Here is a 17,904-nt window from a genome sequence, read left to right as displayed (position 1 = left end):
AATAATACATTAATTAATGTTTTAAATGAATATAAATAGTGTAATAAATAATAGTTAATTAATTTCAATTAGTTAATTGAATAATAATTATGTAATTAATTATGTTAATTTTTTAATTATTTTTAGGTGTGTGTACAGGATTTTTTTAGTGAAAATGTTTTTGGGTAAAGGGGTATTTTTAGGGTTCAGGGTCAGTTTTCAGTTTTTGGGTACAGGGGTATTTTTAGGGTTCAGGGTCAGTTTTCAGTTTTTGGGTAAAGGGGTATTTTTAGGGTTCAGGGTCAGTTTTCAGTTTTTGGGTAAAGGAGTATTTTTAGGGTTCAGGGTCAGTTTTTAGTTTTTGGGTAAAGGGGTATTTTTAGGGTTCAGGGTCAGTTTTCAGTTTTTGGGTAAAGGGGTATTTTTAGGGTTCAGGGTCAGTTTTCAGTTTTTGGGTAAAGGGGTATTTTTAGGGTTCAGGGTCAGTTTTCAGTTTTTGGGTAAAGGGGTATTTTTAGGGTTCAGGGTCAGTTTTTAGTTTTTGGGTAAAGGGGTATTTTTAGGGTTCAGGGTCAGTTTTCAGTTTTTGGGTAAAGGGGTATTTTTAGGGTTCAGGGTCAGTTTTCAGTTTTTGGGTAAAGGGGTATTTTTAGGGTTCAGGGTCAGTTTTCAGTTTTTGGGTAAAGGGGTATTTTTAGAGTTCAGGGTCAGTTTTTAGTTTTTGGGTAAAGGGGTATTTTTAGGGTTCAGGGTCAGTTTTTAGTTTTTGGGTAAAGGGGTATTTTTTGGGTTCAGGGTCAGTTTTCAGTTTTTGGGTAAAGGGGTATTTTTTGGGTTCAGGGTCAGTTTTCAGTTTTTGGGTAAAGGGGTATTTTTAGGGTTCAGGGTCAGTTTTCAATTTTTGGGTAAAGGGGTATTTTTAGGGTTCAGGGTCAGTTTTTAGTTTTTGGGTAAAGGGGTATTTTTAGGGTTCAGGGTCAGTTTTTAGTTTTTGGGTAAAGGGGTATTTTTTGGGTTCAGGGTCAGTTTTCAGTTTTTGGGTAAAGGGGTTTTTAAATATAATGAAATAATAGATTAATTAATGTTTTAAATAAATATAAATAGTGTAATAAATAATAGTTAATTAATTTTAATTAGTTAATTGAATAATAATTATGTCATTAATTATGTTAATTTTTTAATTAATTTTAGGTGTGTGTACAGGATTTTTTTAGTGAAAATGTTTTTGGGTAAAGGGGTATTTTTAGGGTTCAGGGTCAGTTTTGGGTTTTTGGGTAAAGGGGTATTTTAATTATATATATGTATTATTGTTGTTATATAAAGTAATGTGTAAAATTAATTTATATGTCCACATTTTATAAATAAAAAGTGTAGTAAATTTGTTTGAAATAGTTAAAAAATAAAAGTAATGTAATGTATTTTGTTAATAGTACTTATATTTATTTATTATTTAATGTAATTTTAATTATTTTAAAAAGTCGATATTATTTACATCTATATTAATTACAACGATATTTTGGAGTCGATATTTATGTACTTACCTGTTTAAGTATAGGGTGTCGATATTTTTGTAAACGATATTTTTGCAACGATATTTATGTCAGCTATATTTTTGTTATCGATATTTTAACACCCTACCGTCCATTGCACCAAAGTCAAATTTGCACAGCATTTACCTTTAAAGACAGTGTGCAAAGCAAGGATGCCTTGAAAATGACAGCAGGCACTCAGTAGTGCACACATACTGCATGAACTCTGCTGGGCCTCTAAACGCCCATGCCCTATTATATGCTAGGGATTTATAAGCAGTTTGAACCCCCTAGTCTTATTATATATGAGGGACGTGTAGGGTCTGTCAATACCAATTATGAGCATTTACTTTTAAAGACAGGCTGCAAGGCAGGACTGCTTTTAAAAGGACAGCAGGCACACAGCAACATAAACATGCAAGTGCAGGAAATCTGCTAGGTGTCTAAAACTCTGTGCCATATTACATACAAAGGGCTTATAAGTATATTGCACCCCCCTGGCCTGATTATCTACTTTGGGATGATACGGCCTGTCATTGCCAATTGTAAGTGTTCTCTGTTACATCTACCTTTTTAAACGTAGCAGTGGCCCTGGATATGGTTAGCAGAACCCAGGGTACAGTCAGAATCAGTAATGGTGAACCCGTAAACAGCTGATGGCTGACGCATCGATGCAGGAGGAGAGTCAGAGGGCTGCATTACACATTGCATATCGAGGGCTCCGCTCTGCTCAACCCGATTCCGACCACCTGCCTTCCTGGCCATTGACTGCCAGGAACCTGCCCTCAGTATCGACCGATTACACCGGCGCAGAGCGTGCAGACGCTAACAGTCGGAGGCTGCTAAGAGCGTCCTGGTGTCCCGTGGAGGTAGTCTTATTAGTCCCTGGCGTGGCTTGTATGACAGCAGGAGGTCCCACTCGTCTTACTCATCAGCTGGCCCTCACAGCAGATCTGTGGTCATTCCTTTGTCATTCCCCCCGCGGTTGGGCAGTACAGGGCAGGAGTCAGTTCCAGAGCCAGTGCCGCAGTTGGGGAAAGTGGGGGTGGCAGGTGGAAAAGACTGGGACTGCAACTGGACTACAGAGGTCTGAGTCTGAGGTAGATGTGGAATGGCAGTGGGGAGAACATCCAGTAAGAGTGGTAAGTGCAGGAGAAGTGGTGGGGTGGGTTTGGGTGGCATGGTGTGTATCTAGTAAGCAGGAGACCCACCATCCCCCTGTCTTCTGCCACCTGAACCCCAGTCTGCCTGCCTGCTACTCGCCTTCATTTTCCCCCTGCACCAGTCTGAGTATCACTTGCAGCCATGCTTGCCCCTCACCTGCGACCACCGGGCACGTCAACAAGAAGTTCACAGCTGACCTGGGAAGCAACTGTAGCACTCACAGCACCCTAACTGCTAACCGCTAACCATAACCCCACTGCTAGATTTAGTGATCCACAGTTGTATATAGTCCTATTTAGGACCCTGGAACCCAACCAGCCTCGTCTTTAACACAAAGAGGAGTCGATTGCCCCTGGGTCACTTAGGACATAGGGAAGTCACTATGCAGAGGCAGCTGGGAGGAGCACAGTGGTCAAAGGAAGCGGGAAGAAATAAGTCTGAGGTCAGCAGGCAGCAGGGATAAAATAATAAACAGTGAAGCGACATGATGTGCCCAGGAATAACAACAGAGCTACTAAACATACTACTGCATATCAATACAAACGACGCAGTAATCAGTAGGGAAAGCTCAGTACTGGCCTGACCGGAAACACTAGGCTGCAAATTTGAAAATAACATGAGATCGGGAACAGTTAGGGGATAGCCACTCGCCAACTCAAGGGTGGCTAAGCGAGTTAAGAGGAAAACAAAACCAACTGGACAGAACCCAAAGGAAGATACTCTACCAGTTCATCACAAACAATGTGAACAGAGCTCTACTCACATGGACTTTGGCGGCGAATTGTCCTTAGCTAAGAGTCTGGGCACCAATCTCTTACAGCCGAAAATGTGTTCTAAATTTTTCTTTCTTTAAGATCCAGGTGCTATCATCTTCTCTTCAACCAGCGGGAATGTGGGTTACAGGACCCCATCAAGCCCACATCCTTATCAATTCAGCCTATCTGGTCTACAAAAACATCACCCAAGGATCCAACGCCGGCAGTGGAAGCATATTCTGAAGAGGTCGGTTGGCACTCTTCAAGGAGTGGGGTTAAAAAGGTTATGGAAAAAACAGAATTTTGTCTGGTATATCGACCCCCTCGCCAAGGTTTGCTCCTAAGGCTACAAATGCTTCACACTCCCAATCCAGGAGAAATAGTGTGCAACAGCGTTGTTCACCTCCGAAAAGCAACCAAGAACAAAAACAACTTCAGGGCGGTAGGCCCCCCAACCAGAGCCTAGCCCACACAATCTAGAACTTTGGCACCAAGAGGTCTGGGACCTCAAAACATGAATGCCTCTCCGGAGTGGGAGAAGGCCCGCACTACTAACTCAAGACACACATGCCTCTCAGGAGGGGAGAAGACCCGGACTCAGTCCCGAACTCCACACCTCAAATCTTTCAGACTTTACAAAAAATCCAGGCGAAGATGTTGGACCAAAAGCACAAGGCCAGGTGGGCGGAATCTCAGGACCCGCTGGAAATAAGCAAATGTGCAAAGACAAAGATAACCAGAGGAATTCCTCATATATAGACTCACAAAGATGAGCAGAGCTGTTAGCTTCCTACAATTCGGATGCCAACCACGTGCGCACCCCATTGAGAATCAGGAGAGATGATGGTGAAGGATTTATCCGGCAGGGCACACCGGCATGTCAAACACGCACAAGTTATGTCGGGATCCACAAATGTGTGGCACCCTGTTAAGCACCATGCAACGGACGGTCGACACGCTTCAATTCCAGTCCCAAAAGATGTATTTACAGATGGATCTTTTTAACACCTGACCCTGTACGTCTGTGGGATCGAAGAAAAACTGGGGAACCTAAACTCCTTAATAATTTCAGTCCAAACAAAGGCCAACCTGAAGTGCACTATGACCCCTTAGTGTAGAAGCTGTCGTCCCGCTCTTCAATGCTGTCTACCCTACTTAATAGTTTGAAAAAGGAGGTTGTAGTGAGTAAGGAGGAGACTCCAGCAACTGTAAAGAGTGAGTTAAATATAAGGACAAGCCACAGGGAAATAGAAGCCAAGAGCAAAACTATAAAAAAAAGAGAATAGCTTCACACACGGTGCCGCTATCCTCCCTCTGTAAATAGGGGCTTTAAAAGAGGATGTTCAAACCCAGCATGTCAAACAAAGGCGCCAACTGAAGAGGAAGGGGCGCCATAAAAAATCAGTGGCTGGTGTGGCCGAACTCTATCCCCTGTTTTGACAAAACTGGGGGAAGCAGATGCAGCCCAACATAGTTCAACTATTTAAACTTTACAAAAGTCTACCCTTGCGAACAGAAAAATGGTCAGGAAGATAGAGCACCAAACAATGCATTAAAGGGAGCTCTGAAAACAACAATCACCAATGCAGAAGAATACGGTTGGCTGTAGGTTTTGAGTTAAGCAGGAATGGGGCGCACAAGCAGTGCAGAATTATAGAGAGGGGTGATGGACGAATTTGTATATTTGTGGGACGGTGCTACCAGTAAAGAGGAGAACCCAAAACCTCTTTGGGGAGCCAAGGAACAGAAACCTTGGCACCATGAAAATATATAACAGTTACTGGGCACACGTATAATCAACAGTTTAGATAACACAAGAGTTAAAAAAAAAATAGGTTGACACCGGTGGTGTGGTAAAAAAACACGTTTGCTTTATGTAGATCTTTTCTTCAGTTTTTACAATGCCAGCCGACACGTGTTTGGTCAAACAGGGCGATACCTGTGACTCATCAGGGCTGTGAAATTACATTATGGCATTAAACCGACAGGTGGCAAATACAGTCAGAGTATGAATATGTCACAATGGTGAGTGAGCAGCGTCCCCAAGGGGAAAACAACTGAGTGAATAACACCTCCAACACTCGTGCAAAGTTAGCAATTGACCAGTTGGAACCCAAGGTGGAGGAGTGATGAGGTGTTTTGGTGAGGAGAACTGGACGGCTCAAAACCTAGAGAAGGTATATAAATGGGCCTAGAGACCTGACGATTGAGAGAGCCAAAATGGGGGCGAGGCGCAACAACACGAAAATAATAATTGAAATGGTTCCACGACGAACGGTAAATGTAAATGTAAATGTGTTTATATTTATATAGCGCCTTCTACTCAGAGGTGTCGTAGCGCTGTATTCATACCGCTGTGGAACCCTTCCTGGCTTTCCTGTGAGATGTCCACTCCTGGGCACCCCCAAGGTGAAGCCAGACATCCAAGCGCTGCTGGGGCCGTTCTGGAGATTAAGCAAGCTATTGCCCAGAGTCACAGAGTGGGGCCCATGATTAGAATAGGCACTGAGGCGAGAATTATCAGGTCCAGGGAGATTGAGTCCGAGAGCCGCCGAGGGTCGAATTGAACCCTGTACATGCCACAGTCAATATGTAGGCAGCACAATCAAGCCACTTAAAGATCGCATCAGTGAGCATGCTTGAGCCATGCACCAACAGGATCTTCGAGGAGGCAACCGAGAACTCCGACTCAGGCGCCTAGAAGCGACCTGGATCATGCGTCTCCACACTGTCAAGTACGGCCAAAACATTGACCACAAGCTCCAATACTTTCTAGACCCTTGAAATCCATTAACTCCAACTATGGAGCTAATTGTCTCATTTCCACTATATTTTCGCCCACCTTTCTATACCTTCACACCCAGGCCCATTCACGCAACTCCTCTTCAAATGTAACTTGCTATCTGTGTATGTTTGTGTCTTTTGATGTGGTCGACCATATTTAGTAACAAATTATGTGACTCCTGTACATTCATACCCCTTGGTCAATTTTCTCACTCACACCATATGCCCAATAAGTTGTGTGACGATTCAGCCACATACCCTGAGCTTGTCTATTCAGCCTTCTTAAAATTTTATATTAGTAATTTTGTGTCACTATGCCACACCCGATCATTACAAACAGGCAAATCTTACCCTTTTTGTACATCATAACTCCGTGTTAGATCATTTATATTTGTCGCTAAAGTCATGGCAGTTTGCATGCTAAACTAAAGACATGTTTTTGTCAATGTTCTTGCATGATCGATTGCACTCAGCTTGTTAATACTCAACGCATTTATGACCAGAGGTTTCCACACTTCCACCCACAACGTACTATTGTCATACGACTGTTTGTACACATTTTTCCTTTTGTTTTCTAACTCCTGTCCTTTTGGAGATAAAATCGATCCCACGATTTCTGAAACGTGATTAGATTCCCATTTGCGCTTGTTTGACTGATACCTACATTTTCCAATCAGAGGTGACCACATTTACCATTGAAATGTTAATGCCTATACACAGTTGTACTTTTGAACCTCTGGTTTTTATGATTGCATTAATCGTACGAGTCCCTAGTCATGACTTCGTTCTCATTTTGCTCATTTATGTAATACTATCATGTCCTACTTTAGAGTTGATATAATGTACAAACATGATCCTGTAATCACTTCACCCTTTACTATCCGTAACTACCTTTACACCGACTTAGGTCAGCGCTGTAGCTTCAGCCCTGCCCTACACTCACACTTCCGGTTCTTGGCGGTACACGCATGCGTGTTCAAGACCAGAAAGTCCTAATACACCAGTGCTTTGACACTTCTGTCCCAGACACATCGTATCCAGGAGCACCGCTGTGACCCGACACTCCGAGGTAAGAGACCACAGCCATGCCCGATATGTAGTCTCGTACCCGAGATTACACTGGATACCCGTCACCCTTCTCCCTCCGCTATGCTATCCCGCTCTGCCAACTTCTTCAACAACCCTTAGGTACATCCTCCTACCCTTTTTCTCCAATAGGTCGCCGCCGCGCAGACGAACCCGACTGCGCTTTCCCTCGCTATCCACCTGTACCGTACCTACGGCCCATCGACTACCCTTGACTGGGTTGGAATTATCACCAGTATTTTGGTGAGTCATTCCGAACCCACCATTTACCCCGTCTTATTTTCTTCATATTTGTTCTGTCTCGCTGCCTCACACGACATAGCTGACCAGCTCATGTCCTTGCTATTCCCACAGATTTTGAGCCACGCCATTTGCAGTTAATATGAGACTGCTGGTTCATTTTTCCTGCATGAGCACGCCTGACCATGACATCACTTTATGTCCCGTCCGTTTCACTCCACTCGATATTCGTTCCCCTGACCGCGTTAGCTGCACACACTTTTAGAAACTCACACGGGATCATGTTTTAGATTAAGGCAACAAAATTTCTTGTTTGTGAAATCGTTGTTGTGGATCGCTTCACCGTGCAGAGAAATTTCGAATGTATATTTACTATGTATATTTTTTCTTTCCCGCACATTTACCTGTACTTTCGATACAATTGATCTGTTCTACTACCAAGATCCAATGTGAGTAAAAAATCCTAGGCCATCCACAGGATAAGTGACCATAAAGGCTAGGACCAGTGGAGAAAAAGAATTGTCGAAAACTAATGTGTATATTAAAAAATATATATATTTAATTAAACGTAGATAAAAATCATATAGAGACTCAAACATATAAGTCAAACTATATGATACAGTAAAATAGTGACATATACAAATCTTGTTAAGTGAGTCCACTTAATAATCTTTCAATAATTGCAACTGTCATTTTAGAACTTTTTGTGTACAATCGTTATAATCAGTCATGATCCACACTGTTACTATGATGTATTTGTTTTTTAATTAATGTGTTTGATGTATTTTTTTCAAGATTTGTATATGTCACTATTTTACTGTATCATATAGTTTGACTTATATGTTTGAGTCTCTATATGATTTTTATCTACGTTTAATTAAATATATATATTTTTTAATATACACATTAGTTTTCGACAATTCTTTTTCTCCACTGGTCCTAGCCTTTATGGTCACTTATCCTGTGGATGGCCTAGGATTTTTTACTCACATTGGTTCTTACCCTGCCCTAGGAATCTGTGCATTATTGATACCCAGGGGGTCCTTGTTTTCTCTCAACCTACTACCAAGATCCACCATTCTTGTCTTTGCAGCACCATTTCGTCTCAACATGTTTATTAAGTATCATAATTAGAACCTTACCAATGCACCTTCCTCAACACCAAATCCACCACGCCTCGCGTTAAAAAAAATTCCATTTGTCTCCATTTTTATACTATGTGAAGAGTATCATGAGAACACCATACCTATGCTTCCTAGCACAATGTTGTCCATTTTGCTTTGTGAATACATGCACGTTCACCTCAGTGATAATTTTCATATGAACCCGGCTCCCGAAGCATCACTTTATACTGTTCGTCGTGGAACCATCAGCTATTGCTACACCTCTCCTCCATATCTGGAATACATCCATTGAAACTGGTACGTTCCCTGACTGCTGGAAACATGCCACCCTCCTCACTCTAAAAAAAAAAGCCAAATGGTGCCCCAGACGACTTGACCAACCTACGCCCCATTTCCCTGCTAGCAGCCCCCGGAAAAATGCTGGAGAAACTGATTCAACGCCAATTGAACAGTTTCATAGAGAATAACGGTATCCTTCATGAAACACAATCGGGTTTCAGGACTGGTTTCAGCACCGAGACGGCCCTTATCAAGGTTGCTAAGTCAATTAGATGGTCTTTAGACGAAGGGGCGTCAGCTATGCTGGTAATCCTGGGTCTATCGGCCGATTTTGATTCAGTAGACCATGGAAGATTGCTTTTAAGGTTAAGAGACACAGGTCTGGAGGATAGAGCACTGAACTGGCTTCAATCCTACTTAACGGATCGCTCCCAGAAAGTTGCATTGGGCACTTTCTCCTCCAAACCAAAACGGCTCTGGTGTGGGGTCCCGCAGGGGTCTGCACTCAGCCCGTTACTTTTTAATATTTACTTAGCCCCACTTTTTACCTATCGCCAAATGGGGGGTCAAGGCAATCTCATATGCCGATGATACTCAATTGGTTTTCCCCTTTGCTGAAGTATCTGAGATTGCTTTCAGTAAAATTAAGGTCTGCCTTAAAGACATAGCCAACTGGATGAACACTAACAAACTCAAGTTGAATGCATCCAAAATGGAAGTGCTATTCTTTGGAAAAAATACGCGTCCTACTCCAGACCTATGGTGGTCCCCCGAAATGGGACCAGCTCCAGCCCCTGGATCTAATGCGAAGAACTTGGGAGTAAGATGGGACGAGAATCTCTCTTTCTCATCGCATGTTCAGCAGGTCTCCACAGGTTCACAAACTTAGGAACCTTCGCAAATTTCTATCTCTCCTACCTGCTGAGTGCCGTAAAACGGTAGTCCATGCAACAGTTACCTCAAGACTGGACTACTCGAACGGCCTCTACCGTCGTCTCCCCAAGTATCTGGTGCAGCGCCTGCAGATCGTGCAGAATGCGGCTGCGAGACTTATAAAACCGAATCCTTTTAAACATCTTGTCTCTCCGCACCTTCGCGAACTGCACTGGCTCCCAGTGGCGAGCAGAATTAAATTTAAAGTTCTTACCCTGGCGTTTAGAGCATTAAAAGGCACCTGCCCTAACTATTTAAAACTTAGACTCACCCGCTATAATCAGGACAGACATCTACGCTCCAACTCCCTGCTTCAGCTAACTATACCAAGAGTTAGGAAGGCCAGACTTGGGGGTAGATCCTTTTCTGCCGGTACAGCGAAACTGTGGAACGTCCTGCCTCTGGCCATTCAATCCACCTCAACGGAAGCAAGTTTTAAGAAACTCCTGAAGACCTGCCTTTTCATGCAAAAAACCTAGGCATGAGTCATAGCTTCTGTCTTAAGCCGTAAGCCCTCTACTAGCGCCGGGACACCTCCTTGTGAGGTAGCTGTTCGCGCTTTACAAGCATCAGTATTATTATTATTATTATTAACCATTTCAATTATTATTTTCGTGTTGCACCTCTCCCCCATTTTGGCTCTCTCAATCGTCAGGTCTCTAGGCCCATTTATATACCTTCTCTAGGTTTTGAGCCGTTCAGTTCTCCTCACCAGAACACCTCATTACTCCTCCACCTTGGGTTTCAACTGGTCAATTGCTAACTTTGCTCACGTATTGGAGGTGTTATTCACTCAGTTGTTTCCCCCTTGGGGACGCTGCTCACTCACCATTGTGACATATTAATACTCTGACTGTATTTGCCAACTGTCGGTTTAATGCCATAATGTAATTTACAGGCATGATGAGTCACAGGTATCGCCCTATTTGACGAAACACGTGCCGGCTGGCGTTGTAAAAACTGAAGAAAAGATCTACATAAAGCAAACGTGTCTTTTTTACCACACCACTGGAGTCAACCTATGTTTTGAACTCTTGTGTTATCTAAACTGTTGATTATACGTGTGCCCAGTAACAGTTATATACCAATGCAAAAAAACTCATCAATCCCATAAGGGAAGAAGGTTTCACTCAAGCCAAACATTCCGCAGATCCGGCCAACCCTAAATTCAACAATACTTTGCCAATCGAATTTGCTCTATCACAAGAACAACCTCTATCAAAGGATCAAAATAGAATCCAGGCATCTGATAATATCATCGCAGACATAACGAATTCAGTCACAAACCTGCAGGTGCTAAAACAAAGGAACTTGACCACCTTGAAGGCAGACAACCTAGCAGACAACCCAGCCACCAACTCCAGCCTGCCACATTGGATTGACACTGTACTAAGACAAAAAAAGGAGAATACAGCTTAGAATACCCTAGCTGGAGGTTTATCAGTTCACAGCAGCCCAAGAATTACAGCCCAGCTCCTGTCCAACCAATTAGAGAGGAAAGACTGCAGAATCATCAAACATCTAATTGGCACCAAAACAAGGAAGTAAATCAACAGAGAAATCTCTCTGGAGGGCAGCCTGAGTCCTGTGCTCTCCTCTTTACACCAGAGAATGAATCAAAGGGGAATTCTGATACTCTAGTTGCTTCAATCCCAGCTCTAAGGGATATCAAATCATCTGACAGAATTCATCAGGCCGGTCTCACATTTAGGAATAGAAGTCACCAAAGCAACATGGCAGTCCTCCCTATTAGCGAATAAGGTGCTAAAGGAAAGTGAAACATTCAAGTCTTAGAGGATAACTATTTCGTCTCATGGTAAAGAAAGATACCCCCCTCCTATTCTCAGCAACAGGAACCATAAAAGCAAACACAAGCAGCATTTGAGGCACCACCAACTCCTGGGACGACTGCTGATGGTCTAGCCCCCTTCTCCGTTTGATCTTATCTTGTGGTGAAGATGTGGGAACAGAGCAGGATGCTAACTTAGCCGCAAGTATTTCATGATATCACATTTAGAAATAATTCTGGTACATGCTATGATATTGCTAATTAGTGCATGGAAAAGTACCACGGCTAATATATTGCATTACAGTGGAAAGTCGCGAGATTGCCACGTATGCACATACTCAAGACACGTGGTCAGCAACAGTATATCTCCGACCAAAAATGTTATAACAGTCTAGGCCTTTCTTGATTAGACAAATATTCATATGCTTAATTGTGCGATATGCATTATGACGCTGTTTCTTTGTGGTTTTTGTCAATAAAACCTGTCAGAAACGTCAGGTGTTTGATCACTCAGTGTCTATGCTGACTGTCTCTGTGCTGCACGTATTTGCAATATTTGTTGGTCTCCAATAAATTCTGTTAATCTTATGTGCTAACAGGCTTGTGGTATTTTTTCTTAGTCTTTAGTTCAGATTCCACAGGAAGACGACCATGGTATGATTCCATATAACCAGACAGGGTTCTGCAAAGCAACCGGCCCAACCACTAACATCCTAACAATGTCACTTCTTATTGACCAAGCTAAGGCGAGAAAACCGGCTTTGCATTTCTGTTTTATAGATTTTAAAGCTGCTTTTGATAATGTTGATCAAGCAAGGCTGTGGAAAAAACTAGCCGGCTGAAACATTCCGAAATCTCTCTTAGAAATGATAATACAACTACACACCGATACCTGGGTGCAGGACAAGTTGGGTAATTGTACACTTGTATTAAGGGGTATCCCTAGGACTAATGGGTTCAAACGGCTGTGTGATCTCCCCAACTCTATTTAAATTGTATGTTGCAGATCTGACACAAATTCTAAATTCACCCAAACCTCACGCCCCCAGGATAGGCGTCAAGGTCTTGTGTAGTATTCTATATGCAGACTATGTGCTCCTGATAGGCACACGAAAGTAGGATTGCAACACCTCCAGAATGCACTAGAGAGCTATGCTATAGAAAACTTATTGGAATTAAATCTTGACAAAACAAAAAGTATGTCAATAAAAAGATGTACAAAAGACTCCCACGCATGGCACCTGGGCAATGTCGGAACTCAGAATGTCACAAACTATAAATATCTAGGCATAACCATGACAGTGGGTTATGTTATTTTCTAACCAGCTCAAATCAATCGGAAGGAGGGGTGTGGGGCTAGCAATATCACTCAAACAACCAAAAACTAAGGAGACGGGGCCTAGCCTGGGAGCCAATCGAGATGGCAGATCTCTAGCGGGGCTCCGGCTCTCCAGTCCGTGATACACCAACATCCGTACATCTATCTGATCCTGCCGCAACCCAGGAACCAATGACGTGTTGTGGAACACCGAGGGTCAGTAACGGACAATGTACCGCCTGCGAACCATAGTCCATTGACAAGGTTTGAACTCTGGCAAAAGCGGGTCCTGCAAGACGAACGCCAGCGCACCAAGCGCAGTGCCGAGCGGGAGGCGTGATAGGTGACGCCCACGGCGCACTTCCAGACAGTGGTCGTCGGTGACCCCTCACTTGCCGCCAGCCAAGACGCCTTGAGCCCTAGGCAAGCGGAGTGGGCGGCTATACCAGCCATTAAAAGCCCAGGACAGAGGCCTGCGGCTGCGGTGTGACCGTAGGACCAGCTCGTGGTTGCACTGGACCCAGAGCGAGACGGCCGTCTAGATTGCGTGGACCCCCTCCACCCCCGAGTAAAGACCTGCTTAGCGGTGAATAATGTGAGCTGTGCTAGAAGGCTAAAGAAGCCGTGGGTGTCACAGCTCAGGTGAGGGAGACAACAGGAAGGGCTACGTCGGAGCCCTAAGTTATAACGCCCACAGTAGCGTGCACTTAGGTGGCTGTGACAAATTCTCACAATGGGTTGAGATGTAGACAGCGGCTGGGCCGCGGAGGAGAGAGACATCACTACTCCCCATGTGCCTGGACACCACAAGATAAGATCAAACGGAGAGGGGGGCTAGACCATCAGCAGTAGTCCCAGGGCACACAGGCTGGCAGCCGCAGTAAACTCCAAGGACCCAGCTTTGATGGTATTAGCTCCAGAAAGGAACAGTAGTACTGGCGGGGCTGACACCACGGGAAATACGTTGTGTTAAACAACCGAGGTGGCCAAGAGTACCGAAGTGCAGGAGTGCGTGCCATAGATAGGGGAGGAGAACTGACACACTTATATACTGCGCACACTGGCGTGGGCGAAGCTGAACGCTACATCCAGGACCAAGGGAATGCCAAGGGAGCTATATGGCTGTGCATTTGGATCCAATGTGAAGAGGTGCTTTCAAGGGAAGCTGGTTGGGACCAACCGAGCCGCCGCTGGAGACTTCGGTCCATGCCGCGGCAAATTTCACTGATGGACACAATTTTAGGCAGCAAAACTGAACATGTAAAGCCTTATTTGGAAGGGACTGGTTGGAACCACTTGGTGAAGCACCCCAGGGGCCCAAAACTAACAGAGGCAATGGCAGAGATATCGACTACAATGCAGTGTTCTCGGATGAGGCACAAGGGGTAACCCGGTATGCAGACCAATAAAATGGATAAATATGTGGTCCCGAAACAAATGGCAGCGGCCCAGGAACAGTGACCGGAGGAGACTTCAGGACCCTCACTGAGCCCAATCGTGGCAGCAATCGCAGATTTGAAAGGCACGATAGAACCTAAAATAGATGCTGTGATTCTAGATGTGAATCTTTTATGAGCTGATCTCCACAAATTGGCTGACAAACTCGCAGCTACGGAGACGGAGGAGGCACACTTACAAACCAGCACAAAAATTCTTGAAGAACAAGTTCAGTCCCTCATAAAGCAACAAGAGGCAATGGCTGCTAAACTCGAAGATCAAGAAGGGCAGGCATGCAGGAACAATATTAGAGTGTTGGGGGTCCCGGAGGGCAGGCAGGGACAAAGTGTTGAATTGTTACTGGAGGACTTAATCCTAAATCACCTAAAGCCGAACCGACTCTCCAACTATTTCACCATAGAGCGCTCTCAGAGTGCATCCTTCCCCAAGCCAAAGTAGGGTGCCCCACCCAGTTCAATCATGGCAAGGATTCTTATAATCTACAATAGAGATGCTATTTTGCAGACCACACGCTTACACAGAGACCTACATCAGGAAAACGCAGTGATCCATTTTTTCCCGGACTTTACATTACAGGTCCAAAGGCAGCGACAAACTTTTGAGGGCGTCAAAAGAGAACTGCGAACCAAAGAGATCAAATATCCAATACTGTTTCCAGCAAAACTGAGAGTGGTGGTAGAGGGGAAAACATGGTACTTCAACACAGCAGAGGAAACCTGGGAGTGACTGGGAGGCCGGTGCACACTGGGCCACAATTCCCAACTAGAAAGAAGATGGGACCACGTAAAAACAACCAAGGAGATCAGTGAAGGAAGAAACACAAACCTCTGAATAGGAAATGTTTGAAAGGAGGGTCTGGAATACGAGGGCACTGCGACTGTGCTACATTGTTAACTGTATACATGAGGCTGGACATCCTGATATAGGTGGGAGGTGGGAAATCTGATTGTGGGAATGGGTCTACACCCACAGGGACAGATAACCGGCCAAGGGCCAGATATGTTGTCGGCAGGACTAAATCTGACACTGAGGAAGCTTAGCGTGCGTGGGAGGTTGAGAGCGGTGCTCCAATCTGTTCGGCACCTGCCAACCCTGCTTAGTTATCAAGTTTCAGTCACTGTACGAGTTAGGGAGGATGGTGGTTGTTAAACCCACCAGCAGGGTAGCAGGGAGGGGGAAAGATATAGTTGGGGTATGATGTGTTCTTATTCTTTTTATTCTAGAAATGTTTTCACTTGTTATTGCAATGTCAGATTGCGGTAATAGTACAGTACACTGGTTATGAAGCAATGGGGCTGAGGCACAAATGGCGATTACAGATGTTGTTGTAGCTCAAAAGGAAGGTCAGAGTGTAAGGGGGTAGTGCCTCAACACCACCATCGAGGACAAGGCCTTTGACACCACCTCTCAACTTATGGTCAGTTTGGATATAGAATCTCTATATACCAACATCCCTCACAGAGAAGGCCTACAAGTCATCCATGATTTGTTATTAACCAGACCACAGCCTGCCCGAATTCCAACGGAGTTTATCATGGACTTACTCAGAATTGCTCTACAAAATAACTACTTCTTGTACCGTGAGACATATTATCTTCAAATCAAAGGTGTCTCAATGGGCGCGTGTTTCGCGCCCAACTTTGCGATACTCTATGTACACAATCTGGAGAAATCATTAATCCTCAACCCGGCCAATCCTTACCTCCACCATGTGGATCTCTGGCGTCGCTATATTGACGACATTCTCCTCCTCTGGCATGGTACCCCTGATGAATTAACGCCTTTCATTGAATGGCTCAACAACAGCCAAGAACATCTGAACTTCACCAGTGAACATAAATCCAACAATCTTCCGTTCCTGGACGTGATCATACATGCTGAGAAGGGCACATTGGGCACCATCCTCTACCGGAAACCAATGGAACGCAATACCTTGCTACACTACTCAAGCCATCATCCCAGAGGCCTCAAAGATGGATTGCCCTTCGGACAATTTTTACGTATCAGACGTAATTGTAAATGGAGAAAAGATTACTTCCGTGAAGCAGACATCCTGATGAACAAACTCATACATAGAGGATACCCACGCAGACTGGTCAACAGAGCTAAGAAACGTGCCTGGTACTACCACCGTGAGAATCTACTAGTCCCTAAAACCAAGAGACCAATGACCAGGATCCCATTTGTCTCTACCTTTGGACCAGACAGCAACAAAATAAGTGCCATCATTAAAAAGAACTGGACTGTGCTAAGATCCGATGAACAATTCCGTGATCCACCTCTATTCTCTTATCAACGAGGCAACAACATTGCTAATCATTTGGTGCGTGCCATCACGTGGCCAGAGACTCCCAAAGATCAAAACACCATCACATCTGCCTGGGGCCTGGCACCCATCCGTGGACATTTTAAATGCCAAGGATGCAGTGTATGTGAACTCACTAACAACACCAAAGAGTTTATATACAATGGGAGAAGACATGAACTAAACTGCCATACCAACTGTAAAACCACCAACGTGATCTATGCCATTCGCTGCCCTTGCGATCTACTCTACATTGGCCAACCCACCCAAATGGGGAAGCAGCGCATTATTCAGCACAAAAGCCGAATCAATTGCCAGGTACTCACAGCTCCCCTTGTTACGCACTTCATTGAAAAAGGCCACCGAGACATTGACATACGGTGGCAGGTAATTGAACATCTCAGACTCCCTACCAGAGGTGGCAACATAAACCTACTCCTAAACCGAGCTGAATGTAAATGGATCTCGCTTACAGACTCCGTAAACAGGGGCCTGAACACCCTTGATGAATGGAACAACACGGTCACTACTTGAGTCTCCAACCAGACCCTTTAGTCCTATTCATCATGACTCTTGAAACTGCCAGTTAATCAGTGGTCTCACTTAGACTCTTACCGACCGCCTATGCGGTTTTCCTTGCTACTATTCATGCCTCACTATTCATGCCTCACTGCGCTATCACTCTGATGTATAATTCCATGTATTGTCATTTTACCGTGATCTTGATTACTCAATATATGTATTATTGAAACTTCTCCTGCTATCAACAGACCACAGCGCAGTGTCCTCCTCTTCCCCCACCCACTTCCGAATCCCTCCTATCCGCTAAGCTACCAGAATCAGCCCATGGGCGGTTCCCTTACCTCCGCTCTCCTCCCATTCCGCGTCCCCACGCCCTCCCGAACCTGTGGCCCCGCCCCTCCACTTGGTTACTTCCTGGTTTACTTTGACAACCTCATTCACCCACAACTCTTCGTGGGAAAGCATCGCCTCGGATTCACTCGGCTCCAGCACTAGATTGACTCAGGTAATCTACCCACCATCTGCTGATCCACCGCCACCCCGGAGGGTTCTTGCCGAATAATCCCATCCTAACCTAGATTCTCTTTCTAGGTGCCTTGCGGGCTCGACTAGCCGAGACCTGACCCCCCAGCCTAAGAT

Source organism: Lissotriton vulgaris, chromosome 7, assembly GCF_964263255.1.
Source record: "Lissotriton vulgaris chromosome 7, aLisVul1.2, whole genome shotgun sequence".
Classification (NCBI taxonomy): domain Eukaryota; kingdom Metazoa; phylum Chordata; class Amphibia; order Caudata; family Salamandridae; genus Lissotriton; species Lissotriton vulgaris.
The sequence above is the reverse complement of the archived record's forward strand: the minus strand, read 5'-3'. Positions refer to the sequence as shown.